The sequence below is a fragment of the Esox lucius genome, chromosome 22 (assembly GCF_011004845.1).
Source record: "Esox lucius isolate fEsoLuc1 chromosome 22, fEsoLuc1.pri, whole genome shotgun sequence".
Lineage (NCBI taxonomy): Eukaryota > Metazoa > Chordata > Actinopteri > Esociformes > Esocidae > Esox > Esox lucius.
In genome coordinates this window covers 24,073,566-24,082,664 of record NC_047590.1, presented here as the reverse complement: position 1 = coordinate 24,082,664, position 9,099 = coordinate 24,073,566, and the positions used below count along the sequence as shown (strand labels likewise).

Here is a 9,099-nt window from a genome sequence, read left to right as displayed (position 1 = left end):
TGGTATTTAAAACTGCATCCCTGTGTTCTTCATTATTCACTTCTGTTACACTCAGTAAAAGTAGTATCATCTATTTTGTATTGCATGTTTAAAATACATGCAGATGCACAGGAAAGGATGTCCATGACCAGTTTAAACCAAATTGGTCACAGAGAGTCCATCCCTGTTAGATCATTCTACGATTATACTTCTGGACATGCTGAGTAATTTATCACCTAGCTATAGACACAACCCATTCATACATCTTTTAGCCATATAGTCCTTGTTATGGCCACAGGCAGTATCTCAAAACACCTGGCCAGTGACGCAAGAATGGACACTGCATACAGAGTTATGAAACACAATAATGATGAAATGCTGATTTTATTAATTAATTTGACCACAACAATATGACAATAATAATCCACAGTCAACATAAAACACAAGTGAATTGGAGCAAATAGCACCTAGCTAACTGCACTCAGGGATGTGTGGATCTTAAAATCCATAAGATAAAACATTTTTAAACAGAATTTAATATCCTTGAGCACTATACTGTGTTCATATAATTTGTGTGATTAATTTACTTAGAAGGTAAACACAGTGTGGTCCATAAGTATTTAGACATTAGCAAGTTTTGTTGTTTTGGCTCTGTACTCCAACACATTGAAATGAAACAATAACTAAGAGGTTTAAGTGCAGATGGTCAGCATTAATTTGAGGGTACTGTATGAACCTTGCAGAAATCATCTCCATGTGTATACATAGTCCCTTCATTTTAGGGGACCAAAAGCAGTTGGACAAATTCTAAATATTCAACAGCCATATTTAGCACTGGGTTGCGAATCCTTTTAATTTGATTACTGTCTGAAGTCTGCAAACTATAGACATCACTAGACAATGGGTAACTTTGCAGGTGATGCTCTGTCCGGCATATACTGCAGACATCTTCAGTTCCTATTGGTTTCAGGCCTTTAGTCTGAGTTGGATTCATGTTGGTTGATTGATTTGGCCAGTCAAGAACATTACAGTTTTTGGCCCTGAAAATCTATGTGGTTGCCTTTGTCTTGCATTGACAATTCTTTAGGCCTCATGAGAGGCCCTTGTTCAAAACTTATTTTTATGACATTCTATCCCGAAATTAATGCTGACAGTTTGTAATTAACCCCATTGTCACTGATAATTTCAAATCCAAAATGCAGCACAGAGCTAAAACAACAAAACCTGTCCAAATACTTATGGACTGCTCCGTACATATCCTCCGCTCTTCATCTCCTTCCTTCTCTCTTGCTGTGTCTGAAGTGGAGATTCCTCCTGAACAGCAGCACCTTGAGCAGGAGGCGAGCGGGAGTCTAGGACAGAAGGACCCAGAGCCAATACAGATTAAAGAAGAACAGGAGGAACTCTGGACCTGTCAGGAGGAAGAGCCGTTTCAAGGACCCCTGGATACAAAAGACTCTATACTCACTCCTTCCTGTGTGAAAAGTGAATATGATCAGGAGCATACATTTTGGTCCTCAAATCTTCCCCCAACTGTAAAGAAAAGAGAAAGTTGTTCTGAAACAATGGATTTCAAACCTTTTGACCTTCTTGAGTCTTTTGACACGCCCTGTGAGCCTCCAGATTATCAACACTACTCATCCAGCCACAGCTCGGTCAAAAGCAACAACCAATTTAGACTGGATAGCAGACAACCATCGGATCACCTCCCACCATTGGATCCTAGTCCACCGCTGGGGAAAACTGTAGCAACCCCAGCACCATATCTAGAACAATACATAAATGCCATGACTGTGGTGAAACATTTGCTTTGAAAAGGGATGTGCAAATGCATGTGATTTTCGCCATGAAAAGACCCAGTACATGCCGCTTCTGCAAAAAACTCTACTCCTCTACCTGTAAACTAAAAGCCCATGTCCAACTCTGTCACCGTGGGAAGTCCTGCATCTGCCCCATTTCTGGTGAGGTCTTTAAACTAAAAAAACATCAGTCCAGACATAGGATGAGTCATACAGGAGAGAAATCATTTATCTGTGGAAACTGAGGGAAAAGCTTTTGTTTCAAGGGGATACTAAACAAGCACATTCATAACGCACACAAGAGAGAAACCATTTAGCTGTGAGGACTGTGGGAAAAGCTTTAGTTTCAAGTGGATTCTAAACAAGCACATGCTTACACACACAGGAGAGAAACCATTTAGCTGTGAGGATTGTGGGAAATGCTTTAATCGCAAGGACAACCTAGCCACTCACATGATGACACACACTGGAGAGAAACCATTTAGCTGTGGGGACTGTGGGAAAAGTTTCCGTCAAAAGGAGACCCTAAAAAAGCATAAAAGTATTCACTCAGGAGACAGACTATTTAGCTGTGGTGACTGTGGAAAAAGCTTCACGTTCAAAGGGAGACTAAACAAGCACATGCTAACACACACAGGAGAGAAATCATTTAGCTGTAGGGACTGTGGAAAAAAATTCAATCTAGCCACTCACATGATGACACATACAGGACAGAAACCATTTAGCTGTGGGGACTGTGAAAAAAGCTTCAGTCACGAGTAACCTCGCTACTCACATTCTGACACACACAGGAGAGAAACCATTTAGCTGTGGTCACTGTCAGAAGAGCTTCCGTCAGAGGGAGGCCCTAACAAAACATAAACGTGTTCACACAGGAGAGAAGCCATTTAGCTGTGGTGTCTGCGGAAAAAGCTTCAGTCAAAGGGATACCTTAACAAAGCATAAACGTGTTCACACTGAAGAGAAGCCATTTAGCTGTGATGACTGTGGGAAAAGCTTCCGTCGGAGGGATACCCTAACAAAGCATAAACATGTTCACACAGGAGAGAAGCCCTTTTTAGTTGTGGGGACTGTGGGAAAAGCTTTAGTCGACACACACAGCAGAGAAACCATTTAACTGTATTGACAAGGAGAAAGGCTTCAGTTTTAAAGGGATACTAAGCACACACTCACAAACAGGAGAGAAGTAATTTAGCTGTGGGGACTGTGGGAAAAGCTTCAGTCATGAGGGTGACCTAGCCATGCACACAGGAGAGGAATCAATCAATCAACTTTGGGGAAAGCTTCCACCTAATGGAGACCCAAAAATGGCAATAATAAATACAAAAATAATGAAAGCAAAACCAGGTCAATGTTCATTCTCTTTCTTGGTTCCTGTTCTTGCTGTGGTACCTATAACTCTCCTCTTCTCTCTCTGTCTCTTCTTACTTCCCCCTCTTTGTATCTCTCTGTCTTTCTCAACCAGTAAACTGTGTTTTTGGGCATATTGGGCAATGCTTATGTTCTCCTGCCTACCTCTTTGATTCATGTTTAGATAAATGCACAATTAATTTAATTGTTTAATATTATCTTGCAATAATCCATGTTGCCTTGTTTAATATTTTGTGAAATGTTATGTAAAGCTATTTGAATTACAAGACCTTTTAATGTCTTCTAATGTTGTCTAATTGCAAAAAAATTGTTCTGTTAGATAACGAGAAATAAGGTGTGCATACATTTTGTGTAATCCTATATGGTGTTCAATAACTTGTATGTAAATGTATTTGAGAAATGTTTACTCTAATTCTTGGTTCCCCCTGTTACATTGAATCTTATGGATTATTCCCAAATTAGAGGTCCTCATGGTTCCAACAGACCCAAAAATCTGAGCCTGACCCATGGGTCTTGGTCCAACTTATTACTTTTTTCTCAGATCTGGGTCGAGTCTGACGTAATTGCAACAGGTCTCGGGTATGTGCAGTAATATTGTATTTACTGACTGGACCGATTGGATCCATCCATTATGTAATAAAATATAAACAAATAATTAAGTAAGATAACAGCAGGTTTATCTTAAATCTTTCAATTAATTGAAACTAAAATCATATGTACATGATAACCTTGTGGACTGGCTGTTGCTGGAGAGAAAGGAGGAGGCTCTACATTGGTATAAGCTATTGTTGATTTCATGGAATATGTGGGAAAAGCCTTTTTTACAGATGTAAAAAGGAACCTGGAAGAGAAAGAGTTCACTGTTCTTGTTTCATTATATTGTTACATCATTTCTCTCTAGTAGGACAGGGTTATTAAGCCAGGCCAACTGTTTGGTTCTTGTAAAATGTCAAGCTTGTATTTTCAAACTTTGTTTTATTTTATTAATTACAACCCCATTTCCAAAAAAGTTGGGACGCTGTGTAAAATGTAAAGAAAAACTGAATTTTTACCAACTTTTTTGGAAACAGGGTTATACTATAATAGGCCAGTTAATTCCATTTATTTATTATTTGTCATTAATAAAGTTTACAAATGTCTTAAAGGGTCTGGCTATATTCCTATTAGTCATCTTTGGCAGTGTGCTTGACTCAGCTCAGAATTAATTTTAGATGAAGAAGAATGTCTTAGTTAGACCTGTAATCTAACAATGTAATATTTAAATTATAAATTATAAATGAACAAATTACTACTACTACTGTAGGCCTATATCATGAAGCCTATTGCCTTTGTAGCCAACAAGGATAGGCTAAACAAGAAGTGTCGTTATGAACAGGGAACATCCCCCCAGCGCATCAGCAAGCTTGCAGAGTACTTTATATCTATTTGTAAAAATACATATGCTATAGGCATGTACAGTGCCTTGCGAAAGTATTCGGCCCCCTTGAGGCCTACAGAAACATTAAAGGAACTGCAGGAATTTCTGGCAAGTACTGGCTGTGTGCTACATGTGACAACAATCTCCCGTATTCTTCATATTATTGGCCTATGGGGTAGGGTGGCAAGACGGAAGTCTTTTCTTACAAAGAAAAACATCCAAGCCCGGCTGAAGTTTGCAAAACCAAACATCAAGTCTCCAAGAAGCAGGTAGGAAAATGTGTTATGGTCTGATGAAACCAAAGTTGAACTTTTTGGCCATAATTCCAAAAGGTATATTTGGTGCAAAAACAATATTGCAAATCACCCAAAGAACACCATACCTACAGTGAAGCATGGTGGTGGCAGCATCATGCTTTGGGTCTGTTTTTCTTCAGCTGGAATACCATGCAGTTTTGGCACAAAACCTTCAGGCGTCCGTTAGAAAGCTGAAGATAAAGTTCACCATTCAGCACAACAACGACCCAAAACACACATCCAAATCCACAAAAGCATGGCTTCACCAGAAGATTAACGTTTTGGAATGGCCCAGCCAGAGTCCAGACCTGAATCCAATTGAACATCTGTGGGGTGATCTGAAGAGGGATGTCCTCGCAATCTGACAGATTTGGAGCGCTTATGCAAAGAAGAGTGGGCAAATATTCCCACGTCAAGATGTGCCATGCTAATAGACTCCTACCCAAAAAGACAGAGTGCTGTAATAAAATCAAAATGTGCTTCAATAAAATATTAGTTTAAGGGTGTGCAACCAGGTTATTTATTTTTAAAGTTTTAATTTTCCCCCCTCAAAGATTTCAGTTTGTTTTTCAATTGAATTGTTCACGTTAGGGGTCACATTAAAGGTGGAAAAAGTTCTGACATGATTCATCTTTGTCTCATTCTTTTACATCACAAGAACCTGGCATTTTAACAGGGGTGTGTAGACTTTTTATATCTACTGTATATTGTTAGATGCCAAAGGACAAAGACAAGTGTGGATGCTGAGCCTGAAGGTGTTTATTAACTCAAATTTTACAAATACCCTGAAAAACATAAGAAAAAGGGCAGGACACTGGGGCAGAGAGGCTGACAGCTATTATCTGGAATAACAGAAGGATGCATCTGTAACTCCATAGTTTTAAAATGCTGGGGTAATGCTGGCTAACTAGCTTGGTTAACCTTACTGTAGATGCTTGCTGCTTCCATTACAATTGGTTGCTAACTTTAGCAAGCTGTTTTACTCAGGTTGATGCATTATAAAGCCAGCTACTAGCTAACATAATGTAGATCACTGATCAGATGTGATGCTAAATAATACATGGAATGTAAGTTAATTTATCTAACCACAGTAACACAAATATACTTGCCTCCTCTGTCCCTCTTGTTGTGGTCTCTGCTATGTACTTTGCAAAGCTCTGCCCTCTTCCCCTATGGAGCCAAATTGAGCTCAAATGTATTGACCATAAGAAAATAAAAATGTAACTGAAATATATTTTGAAAATAAAAATAAAAGCAAGGTAAACAAAAAAGATTTAATTGTTTGAAAAAACGAATTCAATCATATGAAAAAAACAGATTAAAATGTGGTAAACATGTATGCTTAAATCATTATAAATGGACATTCGCAATGGAACATTTCTTCATTCAAACATGTTTTTTTCACATTCTTTAACAGTTTATTATTCTGTTTAAAAGTACACATTTAGCCTAGCTTATACAATTCTTAAACTTCTCTCCAAAGATGGCATTGTGAAAGCAGTGCATGGAAAGGCTAATATTGATAATTCAATGCCCAAATAAAACCCTGCCTCCACACCAACAGAGGATCAAAACATGCTTTTAAGAAAAGATGACTTGAACGAAGGTGGGAAGAAATTGTAATCGAAAGAATAAGTGAACGTGAAAGAAAACATGTTTGAATTAAGAAAGGTTAAGATTGGACGCGAAAATCCATTTATTATGAGGCATCCAGCTGGAGGCATTAGCGACATAGGCCCTAGGCATCAGCGACATAGGCATAGGCATAAGCGACAGTCAGTAGTCAGCAGTGAGCCAAATAGGGAAGAGGGGGCCCCCAAATAAAATTTTGTTTAGGGCCCCCAAAAGGCTAAGGCCGGCCCTGAGTTAAGCATACACATTTACCTCCTTTGAATACATTTTTTTTATACGATTGAATTTTGTTTTTAGATACAATAAAATATTATAGTTAACCTTTCCTTTTCTTGTGGCCATTTCACCTCAATTTGCCTCCACCCCACCTGATTGCCCAACTAAACGGTAGGCAGATAATATAAATATTTAAAACTATTCTCCCCAAAACTATTCTCCCCAGCTCTGCCGCCATGTGTTGGAGTTTACCCCGGTGAACGAGAGGGTCGTTTCCCTGCGCCTACGGGTCGGTATAGGTCTCTCACTGTTGTTTGTGCCTACGGGCCGAACGGCAGTGCAGAATACCCGACCTTCTTGGAGTCTCTGGGAGGGGTGCTGGAAAGTGCTCCGACTGGGGACTCTATCGTTCTACTGGGGGACTTCAACGCCCACGTGGGCAAAGACAGTGACACCTGGAGGGGCGTGATTGGGAGGAACGGCCTCCCTGATCTGAACCCGAGCGGTGTTCAGTTATTGGACTTCTGTGCTAGTCACCGTTTGTCCATAACAAACACCATGTTCAAGCATATGGGTGTCCATCAGTGCACATGGCACCAGGACACCCTAGGCTGCAGGTCGATGATCGACTTTGTTGTCGTTTCATCTGACCTGCGGCCGTATGTCTTGGACACTCGGGTGAAGAGAGGGGCGGAGCTGTCAACTGATCACCACCTGGTGGTGAGTTGGATCCGATGGCGGGGGAGGAAGCTGGACAGACTCGGCAGGCCCAAGCGTACTGTAAGGGTCTGCTGGGAACATCTGGCCGAGTCTCCTGTCAGAGAGATCTTTAACTCCCACCTCCGGCAGAGATTCGACTGGATCCCGAGGGAGGCTGGAGATATTGAGTCCATGTGGACCATGTTCTCCACCGCCATTGTCGAAGCGGCCACTCGGAGCTGTGGCCGTAAGGTCTCCGGTGCCTGTCGAGGCGGCAATCCCTGAACCCGGTGGTGGACACCGGAAGTAAGGGATGCCGTCAAGCTGAAGAAGGAGTCCTATTAAGGCCTGGTTGGCTTGTGGGACTCCTGAGGCGGCTGACGGGTACCGACAGGCCAAGCGGACTGCAGCCCGGGTGGTTGTGGAGGCAAAAACTCGGGCCTGGGAGGAGTTCGGTGAGGCCATGGAGAAGGACTATCGGCTGGCCTCGAAGAGATTCTGGCAAACTGTCCGGCGCCTCAGGAGAGGGAAACAGTGCCCTACCAACGCTGTTTACAGTAGAGGTGGGCACCTGTTGACCTCAACTGGGGATGTCCTCGGGTGGTGGAAGGAGTACTTTGAGGATCTCCTCAATCCCGCCGTCACGTCTTCCATTGAGGAAGCAGAGGATGACGGCTCAGAGGTGGACTCGTCCATCACCCGGGCTGAAGTCACTGAGGTGGTCAAGAAACTCCTCGGTGGCTAGGCACCGGGGATGGATGAGATCCGCCCTGAGTAACTCAAGTCTCTGGATGTTGTGGGGCTGTCTTGGTTGACACGCCTGTGCAACATTGCGTGGCGGTCGTGGACAGTGCCTTTGGGATGGCAGACCGGGGTGGTGGTCCCTCTTTTTAAGAAGGGAGACCGGAGGGTGTGTTCCAACTATAGGGGGATCACACTTCTCAGCCTCCCCGGGAAAATCTATGCCAGGGTTCTGGAGAGGAGAATACGGCCGATAGTAGAACCTCAGATTCAGGAGGAACAGTGTGGTTTTCGTCCGGCCCGTGGAACACTGGACCAGCTCTATACCTTCTACGGGGTGTTTGAGGGTTCATGGGAGTTTGCCCAACCAATCCACATGTGTTTTGTGGATTTGGAGAAGGCATTCGACTGTGTCCCTCGCGGCATCCTGTGGAGAGTGCTTCGGGAATATGGGGTCCTGGGTCCTTTGCTAAGGGCTGTCGGGTCCCTGTACGACCGAAGCAGGAGCTTGGTCCACATTGCCGGCAGTAAGTCAGACTTGTTCCCAGTGCATGTTGGACTCCGGCAGGGCTGCCCTTTGTCGCCGGTTCTGTTCATAATTTTTATGGACAGAATTTCTTGGCGCAGCCAGGGGCTGGAGGGTGTCAGATTTGGGGACCACACGATTTAGTCTTTGCGGATGATGTTGTCGTGTTGGCCCCTTCAAACCAGGACCTTCAGCATGCGCTGGGACGGTTTGCAGCCGAGTGTGAAGCGGTGGGGATGAGAATCAGTACCTCCAAATCCGAGGCCATGGTCCTCAGTCGGAAAAGGGTGGCTTGCCCACTTCAGGTTGGTGGAGAGTGCCTGCCTCAAGTGGAGGAGTTTAAGTATCTAGGGGTCTTGTTCACGAGTGAGGGAAGGATGGAACGGGAGATTGACAGACGGATCGGTGCAGCTTCTGCAGTAA

At 43.0% G+C, this 9,099-nt stretch overlaps 1 long non-coding RNA gene across 1 annotated transcript in view; it reads right to left on the bottom strand.

Moving 5' to 3' along the window:
• Nucleotides 1–362: 362 nt before the first annotated feature.
• LOC105007825 overlaps nt 363–9,099 on the bottom strand; it is a 10,804-nt gene continuing 2,067 nt past the window's right edge. The window contains exons 2-3 of the long non-coding RNA XR_827584.3: nt 1,448–1,512; nt 363–1,331 (exon numbers count right to left, since the gene is read on the bottom strand). This is a non-coding gene — a long non-coding RNA (uncharacterized LOC105007825). The remainder of the gene's footprint in view (nt 1,332–1,447; nt 1,513–9,099) is intronic.